At 42.9% G+C, this 21,252-nt stretch overlaps 1 pseudogene; it reads right to left on the reverse strand.

Annotated features, from left to right (window-relative positions):
* Positions 1-14,273: 14,273 nt before the first annotated feature.
* Positions 14,274-19,997, reverse strand: LOC105079340 (arf-GAP with GTPase, ANK repeat and PH domain-containing protein 3 pseudogene; annotated as a pseudogene).
* Between the last annotated feature and the right edge of the window lie 1,255 nt (positions 19,998-21,252).

A 21,252-nucleotide genomic window follows, 5' to 3' on the forward strand; every position in this document is an offset into this window, starting at 1 on the left:
CCTACTATAGCTGAGGGACCAGAAGCTTCTGAAGTTGCAATATGGCAGACCTCTGGTGAAGATTCCATATAGTTACAAACTTCTTCTGCAAGGATCTGCTTGTAAGTATCTAAATCAGCACCTTGAGGGAAGAAGTCTTCCAAACTGTTTTTAAAGCAAGGATCTAACAAAGCAGCCAAGATACAGGGCTTGGATTTGAGTATGGCACTTAGTAGGGTGTCAGTTTCAAGCTTCAGGGATAAACTGTCTACCAGATTGAGGGCCTGAGGAACACCTCTAATTTGAAAATCTTCTCTGAGTTTCTGCAGGGAAAGGAGTAGATGATGGATTAGGGGTAGCACCTGATTCAATCCTGTGGTTTTTACACTCACTTTCTGGGTGGCCTCTTCAAATGGTTTAAGAATATCACAAACATATGTCATTAGAGTCCACTGAAGGGAAGTTAGCACAACTCCACTGGCTCTGCCAAGACTATGGTGGACTGAGTAACAATACTCCAAGAGCCATCTTAACATATAAAACGTAGAAATCCAATGGCCAGCTTCATCCTGCTTCAAATTTTTCCATGGAAGTTGGCGATCATTTTGGAACTCTTGCAGTATCTGACGGGCCTTGACTGAATGACTAAAATGATGACACGTTTTCCTAGCAGCCACTAACATGTTCTCAATGCTTTTGTGCTCACAGAAAAAGTCCTGGATGACTATATTTAAACAATGTAGGAAGCATGGCACGTGGGTAAAACCACCATCTTTGATTGCATGTACTACATTAGAAGAATTGTCAGAAACAATGAAGCCAGGGATGAGGAAATTAGGAGAAAGCCACAAACCAATCTGGTCATTTAATTCTTGTAAAATGTTGGTTATTAAACAGTCTTTGGCCAAACCTGTTACACAAAGAACTGCCCACTTTCTAAAATCAGGGATCCTGCCATTATTGGAAGAAGGTGGAGTTTCCAAAGAGACCCAGTGTACAGTCACAATGAAATAGTCAGTAGATGGGTCATGGGTCCATATGTCCACAGTCAGGTGGATCTTTTGGCTCTGAACATTTTCCAGAGTTAAGAAAATTTTTTCTCTGACCCAGTCATATAACTGAGGCACAGCCTTAGTGAAAAAGTAAGTTTCAGACGGTAACCTATAGTCAGGGGCCACAATTTGCATAAACCTCCGAAAGGCCTGGGTTGAGAAGTAGTTGTAAGGATGCATATCCTCCACAATCATCTGAATAATTGCCTGATTTATTTGTCTTGAGGTTGAATTTTCACAATATGTTGTTTCTTGTTCCTGTGCATGCATTACAGTGTCTTGCTCTGCAACAGGAACAGGACTCTCAGATCTTCTATTTTCAACCTCTAATACAGGAGGTTCGTCAGAATCAGAATCACTAAGGTCCTCAGCTGTTACATCTTGGATGCTTGTAGACTTCTCTCCATGCAAAGTATCGGTCGAGAGATCAGTTCTCTCAGTCTCAGCCTCATCTAATCCATTTCCAACTGCACCACTGTCTTTGTTGGCAACAGCCCAATGGATGGGATGTGTGGCCTGAAGATGTCGTTGAAGTGTTGAAGTTCCTAAGTGAGAACCTGGCCTACCCCGGCTCACACTTCTTTTACAAATATTACACACGGCTCTGGAGATGTGCTGAGGATCAGTATAGAAAAAATTCCAAACTGCAGATGTCTTGGCTCTTGTTCCAGGAATTAAGGCATGCTTGACAATATTACTTTTGATGAGAAATCTCCCTCTTTCTGCCCTCAGGGCATCAGATACTGATTTATCACGTTTCTTACCCACTCCATTATCATCTAATGGATCAGTAGATATATACTCAAAGCTTCCATTGCTTCCAGCAGAAGAGGGAGACAAAGCTAAATCCAAAGTAAAATCCTCCTCCCCACTAGTAACTCCAAATTTGTTGGCCCTGGTCCAGTGAGGTGAATGCCTTGCCTGCAGATGTCGTTGAAGAGTAGATGTCCCAAGATGGCTACCTGGTTTTCCCCTGCTAACACTTTTCTCACAAAGGTTACAAATAGCCCGCCAGGTGTACTGGGGGTCAACATGAAAGAAGTGCCAAACAATGGAGGTCTTGGCTCTAGTACTGGGTAGATAGATCTGTTTTTCTATATTGCTCTCAAAAAGACCTTCTTCATCCTGCTCAGGCGCACTGGAAGCTAACAAAGCAGGGGCTTCTGCCACAGGCCTCCCAGATCCCAAATCCTTACTAAACTTTTTTGCAAGAATCAGTTTCTTTCGTCGCCTTTTCCCCTTAATTCGCAAACCCTTCTTTCTTTTCTTTTTAGCAGGCAATTTTGCCTCTTTATCCGTTCCTTCTGCCACCATCTTTCCCTCTATCACATCTTCTTCATCTGTATTAGAATTAATAGGAACACATCCCAGAATCCCAGCATCCCTAAAAGTGCCACATCTTCTGCCAGGAGAGAGTGAGGAAACTGGTACACTTAAGGTACATACACTCATTCTCTTTATGTCTCCAAAATTCGTACCAGAATCTGTTAGTGGGTTTATTCCTCAAACAGACATACAGCTGTTCCTCTCTACTTGCGTTACCTTTTCTCCAATTTCTATGGGGAGTCAAATTCCCTTTGGACCAATGACTTCCAAGCCAGGTTATTTTTGGAGGAAAAGTGACAGCAATGGAGAACATTCCCAAACTCCTTCATAAAGGGCTTTAAGATCCCTTCCAACTTTCTGAGTTCTGAATTCAAAGAGTCCAAGCTCCTCATGTTATAGAAAAAAGAATCAAGGCCTACTTTCCCACAGTCAGAGTTGGTCAGCAGCAGTTAGAAACCACGTCTTCCAAATTCCAGGTCCACCTTCTTTCTGTTTCATCAAGAACTATATCTGCTTGAAATGTCTTTGCTATTTAAAAGATATATATTTTTTATGCTGCCTCATGATAGCAACATCAATTTCCCTTAATTCTGGAATTAATTATTTTCAGTAAATTTCATTTAAACAAAAACATAGTGCATCATTCACCATTTATCATTTAGGACTGTGATTTGCCAATACAACCCCAAAAATCAATCATTTCTGGAAAGCTAAGTCAGACTCCACATACTGGTCATCAACAGCAAATGCTAGTTGAGCCCTTTCAGCTCTAACTAAAAGTATCACAATTTTTTAAAAATGTGGTTAGCTAGAAAAAAGCTTTGAGAGTAAAATTTAAAAATAAGGTTACAAGTTGAATTTTCAATTTACTGTTTGTATCAAGAGTTAATCCATGCTTGATTTTCAGACATGTTTAGACTGTAGAAGCTTTACAGCCTGTACATGAGTAACTCCTAATTTGGACTCTATATGAGCAGCACAAACTGAAAAATGAGCTTTAAACCACTTCCATGCTTTCTCGGTTGATCCCTCCCCTTCCCCCAATACCTACATACATTTACCCTAAAAAGCATCGCTATCACTATTCAGCCTCCTTCTCAAGGTCCAGAACCAAGGCCTGGAAGATGTCAACAATATGGGCCTTCCCCATAGGAATCCGCACCGATTTTGGGAGTTTAGGGGGTGTTCTTCATTACGGTTTCATCAATCCTACAAGGAGAACGGAAGTGTCCCTGAGGCTCTTGACTCCGATGCTGAGGGCTGGGGGTGGGAGTGTAATTAAGGTAGGGAAGGGGTGTAGGATACCGGGAAAAGGTCGGTGACTTTCTGGGTGTGGAGTTTGAGAAAATCTCCAAAGTAGTGGGACCCTGGAGAGGAATGAGAGTAGGTAAAATCAGCTCCTGGCACTCAACGTGACTTAGGCAGTGGGGGTTGGCTAAACTAGGGAAACTGTTACCCCGAAGAGAGCACTCTAGTGTCAGTCCCCCTCCGGGAGTAGGGGAACAAGTCGGCTTCCTGGGGCTGCTCCGGGCTCCTACAGTTTCGCCAATACCGGATGTGGGGGAGGGGAGGGAGGCTGGTTGGGAAGAGGAGCAGGCGCCGTGGGGGTGGGGTGAAGTAGGGTGGGGGTGGGGTGAAGTAGGGTGGGGGTGGGGATGGGGTGAAGTGGGGCGGATGGCAACAGTGAGGCAGGAGCCTGGGGCTTCCAGCCCGCCCCGGCGACGGCAGCGGCCGGGGGGTGGGGGGGTGGGGGTGTCGGTACCGCGGGGCCGAAGGACCCGCTCTGACTTCCCGGGCTAGGCCGAGACCCACGGGCGAGGGGAGGCCGCGGCCACTCCCCTCGCCCTCTCCCCCACCTCCCCGGCCCCAAGCCACCCGGGAAGCAAAAAAACGGGTCTAGTTACCAGAGAACAGAAACTTTACCAAACCGACGACACTATCCCCGACTCCCGCTTGCTGCCACGTCTTTCTTCTTTCTTAGCCGCTGCGGCCCGCCGTCCTCTCAGCAGCACCAGCAGAAATCCGAGACTGCCAGCGTCAAAGATGGCGCCCGGCTACAGGCTCAGCGCTAAGACCCGGCCAGTAAAAGTGCCAGCGCCACGCAAGGCGCGAGGATTCTGGGAGTTGTAGTTTCCTCTATGAGTCTGTGCTTAAGATGGCTTCCCTGGGTGGGAGGGTCACGTGAGAGGGGAGGCGCTAAGTCGAGGGGTTCCCTTCCTTTACAAGGAAGGAGGTTTAGAAATTTAGAGTTTTTAGAAATCATCTTTGAAAACAGATTTTTAAAATCCAACTGATGTAATAAGCGAGAAAACCGTGAGAATTGTTTCTACCAAACAGGCGCTCAGACTCATCTTACCACAGTGTTTGCTTAACGAATATATCTTACAAATCCTGTATAAATTTGATTTAGAAATAAACTAGTTTTCTCATGCGAAGTTGAAGGCTTTGTGCATTTATTTTTATTTGAATAGGTGAATGGATTTGGGGGAGTTTATTTTTTATTTCTTTAAACAAATTTTCATGTTGGAAAAACAATTCATGCTCATTATGAAGGTCACAAGGGTTGAGGCATGAAAACTAAAAACCTCAGTGGCCTACTCACTTCATTATTAACATCAGTCAGTGTTCTCCCATTTGAATGTCTTTACTTTTTTCCTCCAATTATAAAAATAATACATATAAGTTTTTTTATGTGAATAATAAAGAAGTATAAAGAGTAGAAAGTTTAAATCTCCATGATCTCATTCCTGAGAAATAATATCTGATTAATTTAGCATGTCTTCTAACTTTTTTGTATACAATACACTTAACTATACTACACTGTTATAATAGGAGACCAAGAACCCCCTGGGTTATAGGCTCAACAGAACTTGCTTAGGTGGCAACATTTTACTGAACTTGGATGAAGGATATGGTTCTGCTACTACGAAAGGATACACTTGATGATAAAGCAATTGGTACTCCAGGCACCTTTTATTTCCTCTTGGGCTTGCTCTGCCAGGTTGGTGAGGGAATCCCAGCCAGTCCAGGACTGGGGATTATCAGGTCAGGCAGGTGCCGAGTCTCTTCACACTTCAACTTTTATCTCCTTTCAGAGTGAGAAGCAACAACATTAGAATCCTAGCCCCAATCCCTGCCTTACATGACAATACTCTGTGATTGCCATGACAACCAGCCCTAACAAGCAGGTTCTTGGTAACCAGTTTCTGTCTGTGTCCCAACACCTAAGGTTTAAAAGAAGGCTTTCCAAACAGCTGAAGTGTTTTCCAGACTAGAGTTTTCCAAGCTGCATCCTGATCTGATTGGGGTGATACATACGGTGTTATAAAAAAAAGCAATAGGCCCCCAGATGGAGTCACTAATGCTAAGTACCACCAAGACTTAATACCTAGCCTAACTGCAGTTTCAGCCTCTCCCAGGAGTGAAATTTTAAACCAATCAACCTGAAATTTCCCAGTAAGCACTAGTGAGCCATCTGCATGATAAGAACCTCACTACCTTCCTCTAAGAAAAGGTAATAACCTTTCCCAAAATAACCCTCTCTTTTAACCTCCTTGTCCCACCTTCTTTCTGCCTATAAAAACCTTTCTTTTTGTACAAGCCCTCGAAGCACACTTCTTTTTTTTTTTTAATTTTAATTTTTTTAAATTGAAGTATAGTCAGCTTACAATGTTGTGTCAATTTCTGGTGTACAGCATAAAGTTTCAGTCACACATAAGCATACATATATTCCTTTTCATGATAAGTTACTATAAGACATTAAGTATAGTTCCCTGTGCTTTAGATTATAAACTTGTTGCTTATCTGTTTTATATACAGTAGTTTGTATCTGCAAATCTCAAGCTCCCAGTTTATCCATTCCTACCACTTTACCCCTAGTAACCATAAATTTGTTCTCCATGTCTGTGAGCCTGTTTCTGTTTTGTAAATAAATTCATTTGTGTCTTTCTTTGTAGGTTCCACATATAAGTGATATCATATGGCATTTTTCTTCCCCTTTCTGGTTTACTTCACTTAGAATGACAGTCTCAAGGTCTATCCTTGTTGGTGCAAATGGCATTATTTTATTCTTTTTATGGCTGAGTAGTATTCCATTGTGTGTGTGTGTGTGTGTGTGTGTGTGTGTGTGTGTGTATAAATTGTACACATATGTATATACACCACAACTTCTTTATCCAGTCATCTGTCCATGGACATTTAGGTTGCTTCCATGTCTTGACTATTGTAAGTAGTGCTACTATGAACATTGGAGTGTATGTGTCTTTTCAAATTAGAGTTCCCTCCAGATACATGCCCAGGAGTGGGATTGCTGGATGACATGGTAATTCTATTTTTAGTTTTTTAAGGAAATCACCATACTGTTTTCCATAATGGCTGTACCAAACTATTATTCCCACCAACAATGTAGGAGGGTTCCCTTTTCACCACACCCTCTCCAGGATTTATTATTTGTGGACTTTTTAATGATGGCCATTCCTCAGAGCATCCTTCTATTTGTTGGACAGATGCTGCCTGATTCATGAATCATTGAATAAAGCCAATTACATCTTTAAATTTACTCGGTTGAAGTTTTGTTTCTTAACAACAGTTATATTTCATCAAATCTATGGTATCATTGACTGTAACATGTATCTTATTTTACAGACCTCTAAGAGGAAAAAACCTGCCAGTTAAACTCTGACAGGCCATTGATCAGAGATGTTGAAATTTAAAAGGATGTTCATCTTAAAATGAATGAAATACAGTAATTTTAGACTAAGAACAGGCTAAAACTATGCATATAGTTTTACAACTTGCTTTTTTTCCCACTGTACAATGTATCTTCAATATCTTTTAATGGTCATCAGCACTCAGAGGCCTACCATATTCTTTTTAACAGCTCTCATACCACAGTAAGGCTGTTTTGCAGTAAAGTTCATCAGTTCTGTTTTGATGGAAATAATCACGTTTAAGTCTCCATTAGTCTCTTTCATGGGGGAAAAGAAAAATAATGGAGTAATAGGGACATTAAAGAGGGCAGAAGTTAAAAGCCTGGCGCCATTAAAAAGAGGGAAAACTAGTCCAGAGATCCTCTGAAGGCCAGATGAGAGCCCACATGGGGATTCCTCCCCACCCTGCTGCATCAATTTACACAAACAGAGTTCCTAGAGGTGGATGTGGGCTTGCTCTCTGTATGTTATAAGGGGATAAATTATCTAGACCAAGGACACAGTGACAGATTTTTCCCTGCTCACTTTGATTCTAGCTGAATTTCAAACAATCTTTAGACCTCGTCAGTAAATAATTGAAAAAACATTTTACAATACCCAATGAGAGAACAAAGTTTTAAAGAGCCCTCTAGAAAAAGAATGCAAAATTATTGAGACAAAAGTATATACAAAAGTGAGTATTTAGACTAGGAAAGGAAATCACAGTAAATTACATATTAAAAAAAAAAAAACCTTGTACCATATACATTACATACTCCAAAAAAGTCAATTTTTTAACCAATAAATTCTGTAATCCTCTATAATAGATTTTTCTATATATTTAGCTGCATACTCTTTGATTGCCTCTTCATATGACAATTTTGTAATATTTTCTATAAAGAGAATAAAAAAATCAGTCTTTCCTCTGGCATCTTTAATAAAAATAATTTTATCAATGATAGTCTAGAAAAGTCTCTTCTTTCACAACTTATTGGTAAAATTGGTGAAAATGATAGGATTGTTGTTAAATTTAGAGAAACTACCTTCAAGTTTCTCACATATATAAGCACTAAGACTGTAGAATTAATATTGAATTAGGGAATCACACTCCCTGACTTCAGACTATACTACAAAGCTACAGTAATCAAAACAGTATGGTACTAACACAAAAACAGACACATAGATCAATGGAACAAGATAGAAAGTCCAGAAATAAACCCACACACTTATGGTCAATTAATCTATGACAAAAGAGGCAAGAGTATACAACGGAGAGAAGACAGTCTCTTCAATAAGTGGTGCTGGGAAACTGGGCAGCTACCTGTAACAGACTGAAATTAGAACATGCTCTAACACCATATACAAACATAAACTCAAAATGGATTAAAGACTTAAATATAAGAGCAGATTCTGTAAAACTCCTAGAGGAAAATATACACAGAACACTCTTGGACATAAATCACAGCACTATAGTTTTGAACCAACTCCTGGAGTAATGGAAATAAAAGCAAAAATTAAAAAATGGAACCTAATTAAACTTAAAAGCTTTTTCACAGCTAAGGATACCATCAACAAAACAAAAAAACAACCTACAGAATGGGAGAAAATATTTGCAAATGATGCAACCAACAAGGCAGTAATTTCCAAAATATACAAACAGCTCATACACCTTGATATCAAAAAAACAAGCAACCCAATCCAAAAATAAGCAGAAGACCTAAACAAGCAATTCTCCAGTGAAGACATACAAATGGCCAAAAGGCAAACGAAAAAATGCTCAGCATAGCTAAGTGTCAGAGAAAGGAAAATCAAAACTTCAATGAGACATATCACTTCACATCAGCCAGAATGGCCATCATTCAACAGTCTACAAATGACTACTGGGGTGGAGGGTGTGGAGAAAAGGGAACCCTCCTACATTGTTGGTGGGAATGTAAATTGTTGTAGCCATGATGGAGGACAGTATGGAGATTCCTTAAAAAAAAAAAAAAGTAGGAGGAGAGGGTATAGCTCAGTGGTAGAGTGCATGCTCAGCATGCATGAGGTCCTCGGCTCAATCTCCAGCAACTGTACCTCCATTAAACAATAATAATGCTAAAATAAAATAAATAAATAAACCTAATTACTCCCCCAACAAAGTAAACCAAAAAAAAACCTAAAAAAAAAAAACCCATCTAACTAAAAAAGGACTTATCGTGTAACCCAACAATCCCACTCCTGGGCATACACTCAAAGAAAAATAAAATTCAAAAAGACACGTGCACCCCGATGTCCATAGCAGCACTATTTACAATAGCCAAGACATGGAAACAACCCAAATGTCCATCAACAGATGACTGGATAAAGAAGTGGTGTATATATATATATACACACACACATACATACATATATACATATACATATACATATACATATACATATACATATACATATACATATACATATACATATACATATACATACAGTGGAATACTACTCAGTCACAAAAAAGAAAAATGCCATTTGCAGCAACATGGATGGACCTGGAGATTGTCATTCTAAGTGAAGTAAACCAGAAAGGGGAAGAAAAGTGCCATATGATATCACTTATATGTGGAATCTACGAAAAGGATACAAATGAACTACTTATTGTTTATAACTTAGATGACTGATTTCTTTAATATGTGTAAGCACATTTGACTGTCTTTTATGACTGGATTATGCATTCTATTGATTCTTATTTTGTGGTTGGCTTTATTCCTTTGATAACTATGTAAGTTTAAAAAACTAAAGCTCTAAACTGTTCTTAGAAATAATGAACAGTACATATATGTAAATTTTTTTTAATTTGCAAGAAAAGAAATGAGAATAAAAAATGGGGAAAAAATTATTGCTTAATATAAAAACATGAGGAATCTTTAAAGTATGGTACAGGATAAAAGCAAAATACATAGTTGTGTGAAAATTATTATTTCAGTTATACAAAACTGCATAAACTTCTGGACAGTGCTAAGATGCAAAAATGAAGTTGTGATTTTTAATAAAATGTCTTTAATCTTGCATTATTTTTTAAGTAATAACGATGATTACATTTATGGTTCAGGTGGTCAGATAATCTGTCAAATCTAATATTCTCTTTCTCCCTGTGGTACCAAGAATCTGTGTGTGAGTTTAAATTCCCCAAAATAAAGTGTTCAGGAGATGGGAAACAAAACAAAACAATAACAACAACAAAAGAATTAATACTGAATTATTTAATATATTCTTGAGTAGGAAAGTATGATCATTTTTACTAGATATATTAGTTATCTATTGCCATGTAATAAATTATGCCCAAATTCACTGGCTTAAAACAATAAATGTTTATCACCTCAGAGTTTTTGTGGGTCAGGAGTTCAGGAGCAGTTTAGCTGGGTGGTTCTTACGCCGGTCCTCTCATTAGGTTATAATCAAATTTGGCCTTGTCTACAAGTCCTCTGAAGGCTTGCATCAACTCAACTTCCTCTTAGCTGGATCCCAAAAATGCCCAACAAGGGGAAGTATCAGAGAGAGTCTCAACGAAAAGAAGCAGGGATCTCAAACACGGCTCTGACAATGTCTCACCAGAGCTGGTGTCACTGAAATCAGCCTTCCTAGGGCTGGCTTCTCCTCTTCACTCCCAATGCTTTCTTAAGCTGTTTTATTTCATCATATAGAATTTTTCTCTTGGTATTGAATTTTGGAATGGGGTAACTGTGGCTTTGTTGGGTGATGGGTTAGTTAAGAAAAGGCAGATTATGTTCTCATTACCATTTATCTTACATTAAATATTCTCCTATGTGTAGGTTGCTGTGCTAGGCATTGTGGGAAATTCTGAATAGACATAATATGTGGAACAGCCCAAGTGGAACTTTTCCAGAAGACATGATAAATGTAAAGATAAATAACTGCCAAGTAGTGTACACCAAGTGTCCAGCCACGGTTTACACCTGGGGTTACAAACTCAAATGCTTCCATGAGCTGGGCAGGTGTGTAAATGAGTATGATGAACCAGGTATAAGAACAAAACTTGAGCCCTAGCTAAAGGACTCACTGTTATATTCAACTCCAGTCCAGTCTTGCCAGAGGGACTGCAGACCCAGTGTTACCACTAGGTCTCCTGTTTTTTGAAAGGAAGCCAGAAATGCAGATTTTTATGTGAAAATTTATTGTCATAAACTTGAAAGTTAATTCAAATGAAACAAACAAAATCACATCATGGCCTGGTCTGCAACTCTGCTTTGGTTCTCAGAGTTGGAAAGGAAGAGGCAGTCATTGAAAAGTGCAATGTTTTAGGAAATACTTTCTGAAGAGAGTGAGACTTAAGTTGAGCTTAAAGTAGGATAGAGTGAGAAGCTAAGTGAAGACTGTGTTAGGGAGGGCCCTGAAGGAACGAGGAGAGAAATTCAGCTGGGGAAGAGTTCACAGATCATTGGGAGAGAAAACATTGAGAAAGTAGGTTGTGGCAAAATTATAGAGCACGTTGAATGTACCGAAGGAATTTGAATAACATTCCTTGGACAATAGGAGTTCCTTGAAGGCTTTGGAACAGGGACAGAAAAAGTACAGGATGCGACATTTGCAAAGTTGTGTTTTGGAAAGGCTGAATTAATGGTGATGTTCAGTTGGAGTGATGACAGTAAAGAATCAATGGAAGCATCAAAGAATGGTCCCTTCTTGATCCTATCCATGATCCCCTCTTGTCTCTTGTAATTTTAAGTTGGTTATTCCCCAGAGTTATTCCCCAAAGCCTAGTAACGTACACGACTCCTCATTCTATTTTTAAAAAAGCCTGGGGCCAGATTGGCGTTGGCGGGGGTGGGGGTGGGGCGATTATGCTCAATTCCTTGTTTCCCCCGCACACCTAATTACTCATCTTACCTTCATTGCTGAGTTCCTTGGCTCCTTTTGCACCTCTCATACACTCTTCAATATATTTCATTTGCATTTATACCCTCATGGCTTCTCTGAAATTACTGTGGTAGGGGTAGGGTCATTAGTTTTCAATTGAATGGATCCTTTTCTGTGTTTAATTTTCTTACTATTATCAGCATTTATGATAGTTTATTATGTGCCAGGCACTTAGCTAACAGCTTCATACACATTATCCAATTTAATCCTCACAACGACTCTTACTAGATAAGTAATACTATTAACCTCTTTTTGCAAATGTTTGTAAAGCTCTGATGATTTGTCCAAGGATTCACACCCAGGTCCGTCCAACTCCAAATCATTATGCAATCATTTGACCTCATTCACCATATTTTCTTTAAGCTCCCCTTCTCATGGTTTAAAGGACAAAATTTGTCTTGATTTCCTTCCAAATTCTCTGGCTGCCTGTTGTCTAGTTCCTTTGCAGATTTATCTTTCTCTGTCCCTCCTTTGGTTGTTGATGTTCCCCAGGATTCCGTCCTCAGCCTTCATTTTTTTCTCACTCTGCATTCTCTCCTTGGGTTACTTCATCCATTTCCTTGGTTTCGACTGTGAATTAATTATATGTCATGACTCTCAGATCTGTATCTCTGACCCAGATCTCTGTCCAACCAGCTATAGGGATCTTAGATCAAATATTTCAGAGGCACTTTAAGTTCCACATAACAAAATCTGAAGTCATCACCTTGTCCCCAACATCTATTTTTCCTCCAGAAGTCTTTGTCTTAGTGGATGGCGCCACTCACATTCACCCAGTTACTGAGGTCAGAAATCTTGGAGTCAATGAGGACTCCTCTCTTTTTCTCACCTCCCATATCCAAGTACTTATGAAATCCTATTGACTTTACCTCCTAAATATCTCTTGAATCTTCCTTTTTCTTTTCCATTCCCATTGCTTCTGCTTAGTTTAAGCATTTATCACTTGTGCATTTTCCAAATTGTTGCCACAGCCTCTTCCTTGCTTCTGCTGCCTCTCCCTTGTGCCCTCTCTTTAGTTTCCCTTCCAAACTAGCACAGAATTTCTCTTTCTAAAATGCAAGCATAGTCTAAACACCACATGCACACACTTATGCACAGAAAATTTTCTGGAAGAATCTATTAACGGTGTGGGAAGGGTATAGCTCAGTGGTAGAGCACATGCACGAGGTCATGGGTTGAATCCCCAGTATCTCCATTAAATAAAAAATTTTAAAAATAAATAAATAAACCTAATTACCACCCCCAAAAAACAAAGAAAAAAAGAAATGATAAAAAAAATTTTTAATAGAAAAAAGAATCTATTAACAGCTAATTGAAGACAGAGGAGCCGCATGTCTGAGGTGAAAAGGAGATTTTTATTGTAATTTTTTGGACTGATTCAAACTTTATTATATATATGTTACTTTTATTATATAAAAACTAGTTTTTAAAAAAGAATTCCTATACTTTGATCCAGCAATTCCACATCTAGAAGTCTATCCTGTGCTTGTACATACCCTTGAGCAAAAGTGACAATGTACGTGGACGTCATAGAACCTAACCACCTGTAAATACTGTTATGGCTAAATACAAATTAGTACAGCCATACGATGAAGCTCAATGCCGTCATGAAGAGTGACATGCCTCGCACTATGTACCTCTGTGTATTAGTGTACCTTATGAAATGTTACCACCTGTATACCGTAGAACATCTCCTGAAGAGTTTATAAGAAATCTAAACAGTAGTTGCCTCTAGAGAGGGACAAGACGGCAGCAGAAACCTGCTACGTGGCACGGGAGGAAGCTCACTTTCACTGGCTTATAGTGTTTGACTGTTACACCACGTGCTAATCTACTCAAACATTTTTGAATGCATATAATTTTAGTAGGTAATACAGTCCATTTCATGAGAAGAGGCAGAATTCACTTGGAGTGTCCTATACTGACTGGGAGCTATCTTGCTTCTCCAAGCTTGTTTAGCTCTCATTCTTTGCAGAAACTGTATTATGCAAAATGAAGGAAGGTCATACTAGTAAGATTGTTAGTTTCGCATTCCCTGATAAGCTGGCTAAATATTTGTTTTTGTTTTTGTTTTCCGCACACATAGTCTGGTTTTTGGCTCATCACATACACACCAAGTATGTACACAAACATAAATATTCCAATGTACACTTTTGCATGGCACTCGTAGGTCACCGCTCCCCCCCCCCACCTCTGCCCTACCCCAGGCTCCGCTTTGGGCGAAGGCCTGCAGGAGCTGGCAGTTGCAGGTAGGACTCTGCAGGAGGGCGAGGTCCTGCTCCTCTCTCCTCACAGCACCTCCAAAGGGTCCTGTCCCTCTTCTCCGGCACCAGAGGCCCGGGAGCCAAACACCTCGGATCCCTCTGCTGCAGAGCAAATCCCAAGCACAGCCTCTGACCCTTCAGTCTCTCCTGTTGAGCTCTTCTCTCTGACTCTTCCCATCGTCCACGTCCCTGCTTCTCAGTCTCTGTGTCTTTATTTTCCCTCAGTGCTAGTGGGGGAGGTGGGGCCCCGAGCCCTGCAGTCCTTCCGGCCCCCGTGCCCTCTTCCTGGGCCTTACAGGAGGCTAGGGCTTCGGTGCAGCTCCGCAGAGATGCTGGTGCCATTGGTGGGCTCTCTGCCGGGGGTAGGGGCTAAGCTGCAGCCCTCCCCAGGGCAGCCGGGCTGGGTCAGGATGTCCGCACACTCCAGGCTGCCAGCCCGGCGAGCGTAGGCCAGTGGGGTCAGGCCCGGGCGTCCCGGCTCCTCACGTCCACCCGGTAACAGATGAGCAGCTGTGTGAAGACGACCTTGGCCACGGCGCTGGAGAGATGCAGGGCTGTCCGCCCGTCCCCAACTCCGTAGCTCTCATTCACCTCCTCCTTGGACCCGCGGGCCAGAAGCATCACCAGCAGCCGCAGGTCGCCCTCCACCACGGCCCGGAGCAGCTGCTGCCCCAGCGGCACGTCCGAGCTCGGCAGTGGGGCCAGGAAGAGCTTCTGCTCGCACTTGGCCCGGATCCAGCTCTCCTTCTCGTCTCTGCAGGCGTCCGGCCCTGGCTTCCCCATAGCCGTCCAGGGCCCCCTCGCAGACACTGTTGGCCAAGGCGTTGCCCATCGGATCATGACGGCCAGCAGCTCAGGTGGCCAGTCATCTAGGTCGAGGGAGCGAGCCCCCAGATGCCGGTGGGTCCCCCAGCACTCGATGCACACAGGACGCCGAGGTTCAAGCCGGCCCAGTGTGGGCTGGGGGCGTCGCAGTCAGTATAGAAGCTATTGCCGCGAACGGTGCAGACGGCCTCCAGGGCCAGAGCTGCATTCCGGCTCCCGAGTTGAGTCTTGTCCTTGGCGCTGCGGCAGCCCTGCAGGCTGCCGAGGATCTGGGCCTGCACGCTCTGCACCCACAGCTCCCGCTCCTCCGCCATGGAGGCCTCGAAGTGCCATGTCTGCCCGGTGAGGGACACCGCCACAAACTCTAAAGACTCCTCTCTGCCTTTTCAGCAGCACGACTGGGGCCGTCTGGTCGCGGGGGGAGGGGGGGTCCTGGTGCTCTTTTTCCTTGGGTGCTTCTTCCTGTTGGAGTGGGGAGACGGGGGAGGCTCCAGCTTGGGGCTGGAACTGAGCACCTCAGCTGGGCCACTGGCTGGGGTCAGGGCAGCGGCCTCGCTCCACTGGTCAGCGCTGGACACGGAGCTGGAGCGCTGGTGCAGCCTCTCTGGGCGTGGGCCGGCCCTGGCTGGGCTGCTGGCCGAGTCGGGGGCACCTGGGTCCCCACCCAGCTGCGTGCTGCTCCCCTCCAAGGCCAGCCTGTTGGTCCCAGGGGCTGGTGCCTGGGGCTGGGGCTGGCGGGCGCTGGGCAGGCGCTTGCTTCCCTGGCACTTTGACCGTTGTCCGCAGCAGGTCAGTCTCCTTGCCGGGGATGCTCTGCCTGTAATTGTGCAGGCTGGGGTGGTAGGTGAGCAGCCCATTGTCGCACAGCGTCACGTGCTTCTTGCATTCCTTGTTCAGGGACTTGCCACTCCTCTTCAGCACGATGCCCTGTTTGATGGGGATGGCCGGCCACTCCCGACACTGTCCACCTTGCGCTTGGAGGCCTCCTTCTCTCGGTCCAAGTCAGCACCCTTTCGAGACGTGAAGATGTCGAAGCGCCGCTTGGACTGCTTGCGGATGGGCGTGGGGGTGGAGGAGGCAGCGATGGTCTCCATGCGCAGCTCCCTCCGGCTGGCGCTCGGGGTGGAGGGGACTGAGGGCGAGCAGTCGCCGAAAGCGCTGCGGCCGCCATTCGCGACCCGCTCTACACAGGAGCGACCCTGACGTACACAAGTGTAACTGAAGCTGTACTGGGCACGCCGCTTAGCTCTCCTTCCGTGTTCACACGCCCATGATGTACAGCCAGACCTTTAAAATACGTAAATATGTCCCTTAATTTGGACTTAATCTATGAATCAGAATCATTCCAAACCTATATGTTAAAATCATTACTCCCCTATTGAAAATCCTTCAGAGCTTGTCCACTGCCTTTAGGATAAATTCCAAGCTTCTATTAATACCTATTAGTATTAAAAGTCTTACTCCTGACTGCCTATTTATCCTAAAAACTTATCAGTCCACTCTCCTCCAGTATTTTGCTCTGTCTTGTTGAAAAACCTACGGTAGCCTAAATGTGTCCTACTTCTCAAGCCTCCATGCTTTTGCACATGTAGTTTCTTTTGCCTGCCCAAAAATGCCTTTTCTCCACCCTCGATCAACCTACTGACTGGTTACCTCTGGGTTCCAGCAGGCTGTGCTTTGTCACACGGTTTAGGAACTGACTTACTGCTTATTTGATTCTTTCTGTACACTGTAAGCCCATTAAGAACAGCAACATCTTACTCATCTTCACAGCTCCAGTGCCTGAAGGCAGTCAATATATGTTTGAGTGAATTTGGGGAAGTGCTAAGATTGCAGGGATAGGGAAATAGGGTTTGAAGTTCAGGGAGAGGAGTCCGGATAATTACAGCAAGGAAACCCTATTTCTTGTGAAAAGGAATGATGTGACAAAGTGAACTGGGGGAGAGAGATGCTGGAGGGGGAAAGATTAGGTAGTCAGATGCTGGGTGTAAACAAATGAGGGCTAAGATTGGGGCTGTGGCCCTGGGCTGGGTAGGGAAAGCCCAAGGGGGAACTGGTTTGGGGAGACGGATGAGTTTATAGGCAGAAACAGGCAATAAGAGTAATAGCTACCATTTGTTGAACATCTGTCCTATGTGTAAGTGTTTTATAGGCCTGGGTGGACCTTGAGCTCTTTTTGAGAGCTCCCCTCCCCCGGTGCATCTATTTGCTTTTGGGGTTTAATTGCTGTGGTTGGTGGATTCTGATGAAATCCCTTGTATCTTTCTGCAGCCACAGATGTATTCAGAAACTGACCCCAAACACAGAATAGAGGGGACTGGAACTCTGATCCCACTGAGATTTAAAACTACAAAAACACATGACTGATTGATGGGGAAGGACCAGCCAAAGTAAGGTTGCAGGAAAGGACAATTGGGTTCCCAAAAGGAAAATCCCTACAGGGCAAGATGCACTTTGGGCCAGTGACCTTATTCAAAGGCCTAAAGGGAGCCCCTGTAACAGTGTATTGAGTGGAGGTGACTCTGGAGGAGTGTACGTGTGTGAGATGAATGCACTCACCACCTGGAGAGCCAGGCAGATTTGCCATGGGTTTAGTGGAGGTGGAGTGTGTTCCTTTCCATTTCAGTGAAGTTTTACTGTCTGGGAAAACCTACAGAGGCACAAACTAAGGCCTTGAGGAGTCAGTAGACTAGGATCTTATGTTTTCAGGACTTCTGGGATTTAAGCCAAGAAACCGATACCAGTGCTGTTGACAGATCTCTAGCTCTACTGAGTGGCTGTGGTTCCATTATTAGCAGTGGCAGCAGGTGCCTGGCTGCCCACGCTGGGGCAGAGGCCAGCAGGCATGAGTGACTTGGTCAGAGTGGTGCATCTGAGGGGCTGTTAGGACTGGGAACTGTAGGGCCCAGCTCAAAGGGTATTTTAGTCCCCTTTTCACCAATGCGCTGAAGCAGCAAGCTGTAACCAGGCCTATTCATGGACATACAGATGCCATGGGGTTACTCAAAATCAAGAGCAGAAAGTACCCCCTGGAAAAGACTGTAGCTTCCTGTGTGTCTAACAGATAGAGGTTCAGGAACACCTGAGTGCTGTTAGGAATGCAAATTCACAGATCTACTGAATTATAAAAACTGTGTTTTATCAAGCCCTCCGGGTGATTCAAATAAATATTAAAGCTTGAGAATCACTGATAGCATACCACTGATAAAATGAAATCATTTAAACAGAGAAAGAAAAATACTGTGTTGACTGAAAAAAAATTGCATAATCTAAAAATTGAGAATTATATTTTATTTGGCAGCCTTACTGAGGACCTGAGGCTGGGAGACAGCCTCTCAGATAGCTCTGAGCGACTGTTCCAAAGAGAGAAGGAGGCAGTCAGAATATAGAGGAGTTTTTGCTGAAAACAAACAAACAAGCAAATGAAAAGACAAGCCATGTATTCAAACATCAAAAGATTACTGTTAAACACACACACACACACACAACCCCAGATGTCTAAGTTAATGATTTTAGTGTTCTCCATATATGGGAAGATGCAAGTGTCTAGGATCATTAAAATTATTCCTTCGATGTGCATCTTAACTATCTAGGGCCAGTACCCGGATTTTCTCCTTCCTGAATTCCCCTCAGGGTGTACCATCGCGGAGCTGCGGCAGTGGTTGTGGCTTTATGGCCATAACATCCTTTCTTTACTGAAATGACAAGGCGATATTTTGTCCACAGTGTATGATATCACTTATATGTGGAGTCTAAAAAACAAAACAAACTAGTGATTATAACAAAAAAGAAACAGAGTCACAGATGTAGAGAACAAACTAGTGGTTACCAGTGGGGAGAGGGAAAGGGGAAAGGGCAAGACAGTGGCGGGGAATTAAGAGGTACAGACTGCTATGTATAAAATAAATAAGCCACAAGGATATATAGTAAAACACAGGGGATGTAGCCAATCTTTTATAAAAACTACAAATGGAATATAAACTTTAAATATTGTGAATCACTATGTTGTATATGTGAAACTTCTATAATATTGTACATCAACTATACTGAAAGCAGCTCTCTTGTCTCTTTCTTGTTTGCCCATTTCTGTCCCCCTTTAACCCTAAAAGAACCTAATTATAAGAATAAGATCACTGAGCAATTGAAACTAACTCCTGACTTACGCTCTCCTGAATGCACACCTGCCTTGCCTAACCTGTTGATTCTTTTCCTAGATAAAAAGAAGTAAGAATGAAGAATTAAACAGTTAAAGAATGGTTAACTCTTTACCCCCTCAACAGCCCCTTTAGCAATCCTGCAGGCAGATCATGTAGGCAAAATAACATCTGAAGAGAGAGAGAGTCAGCCAGTCTGCACACAGTGGAGACGATGCAGAACCCAGCCTCCTGCCTCAATGATGACTCACTGAGCTTCTTCCCCCCATTTTTCCCTTTAAAAACTGTCATGGCTGAGCAGAATCTTCAGAGTTGGTCTCTGGACATGAGTCCACATTTTCCCCAGATTTTCTGGCTTTTCTGATTAAAGCAATTTTCCTTTCTACTGACATTTGCCTCTCGAATTATTGGCTTTTGAGCAGCAAGCAGTTGAAACTGAGTTTGGTAACAATACATCAATAAAAAAAGGGAAATCATTTGAATTCAGGCTAATGACGTCTTAGATGTAGGCTCTCTTTAATCTATAGTCCTCAGAACAACCCATTTTACTAATGGAGGAACTGAAGTCACCAAGTCCTCTATGTTGGCAAATCCAAAGAACATGTCCATCCCCCTTCTTACTCAGCCTCGTGGCATCATTGGCCATGGCTGATCATGTCTTTTTGGAAATACTCTATTTGCATGGTTTCTGTGACAATATACTCTCAAGGTCTTCCTCCTACAGCACCGGGCACTCACTCTGTCTTCCTGGCTCTTCACTCCAACTTTCAAATGATGGAGCTCCAAGGCTGGGACCTGCATCTCCTACTTTCCTCTAGCCTGATTCTCTCCCCAGGGGACCACTTTCCCTTCCATGGCTTTAAATACTGTCTATGAGCTCATGACTCCTTATTCTCCAAACTTGCATCTAATCACCTACTTGACATCGCTACCTGGCTCTCCAATGGTATCTCAATCATACTATATCCAAAGCAGAGCTCTTTTATTATTTTTTTAATCGAAATATAGTCAGTTTACAATGTTATATCATATATCACAGCATCATGTTTCAGTCATACATATACATACATATACTCCTTTTCATATTCTTTTCCATTGTAAGTTACTACGAGATATTGACTACTTTTCCCTGTGCTATACAGTAGAAACTTGTTGTTTATCTGTCTTATATAAGGCAGTTAGTATGTGCAAATCTCGAACTCCCAATTTATCCCTTCCCACCCCCTTTCCCCGCTTGTAATCATAAGTTAGTTTTCTACGTCTGTGAGTCCAATACCTCACTTCCAAGCCTGTTTCTTCTAAGCCTTCCCTACCCCAGTAGGTGACACACCATCTACTTGCTTAGGCCCCAAACCCAGGAGTCAACCTTGACATCCTCTAAGGCTTACCAATTCTACCTCCAAACTACATCTCAAACCTATACACCTCTCTCAACCCCACTCTAAGCTATCATCATGTCTCTCCTGGATGGCAGATAAAGCCTCCTGACTGGTTTCCCTGCTTCTTTTTTTTCTTTTTGCCCATTCTGTAAATTCTCTGAAGAACAGCTTTTAAAATAGAAATCAGATCTCATCACATTCATGCTTAAAACCTTTAAAAGGCTTCCTGAGGCAACTAGAATAAAACCCAAACCCAGGTATCTTTTGTAGCCTGAAAGGTGCTGCTTGACCTGGCCCCCATCTCCACCCTCCTTTCCCATTTTTCTCCCATCATTCGCCACACCCCAGGCACATTGGTCTCCTCTCTGTTCCTCCAAACACTGAGTCTCTTTTTGTCTCCAAGCCTTTGTACCTGTGCCTCCTGGAACGCTCTTCCAGGCCAGCTCCTTTTCATCCCTCAGGCCTCAGCTCCAAGTGGACCCACTCAGAAAGGCCTTCTCCGATGACTCTATCTCAAGTGGCTTCCCCGCTTACCCTCTCATGATTTTGTTCATTTCCTTCATAGTACTATAGAACTTGTCACCATCTGTAATTCCCCTATTTGTTAGTGGTCTGACTCCCCACTGGATTGTATGCTCTATAAGGGCATTTTTTGTTATTCATAGTTTTATCCCCAG

The sequence above is a fragment of the Camelus bactrianus genome, chromosome 23, assembly GCF_048773025.1.
Source record: "Camelus bactrianus isolate YW-2024 breed Bactrian camel chromosome 23, ASM4877302v1, whole genome shotgun sequence".
Lineage (NCBI taxonomy): Eukaryota > Metazoa > Chordata > Mammalia > Artiodactyla > Camelidae > Camelus > Camelus bactrianus.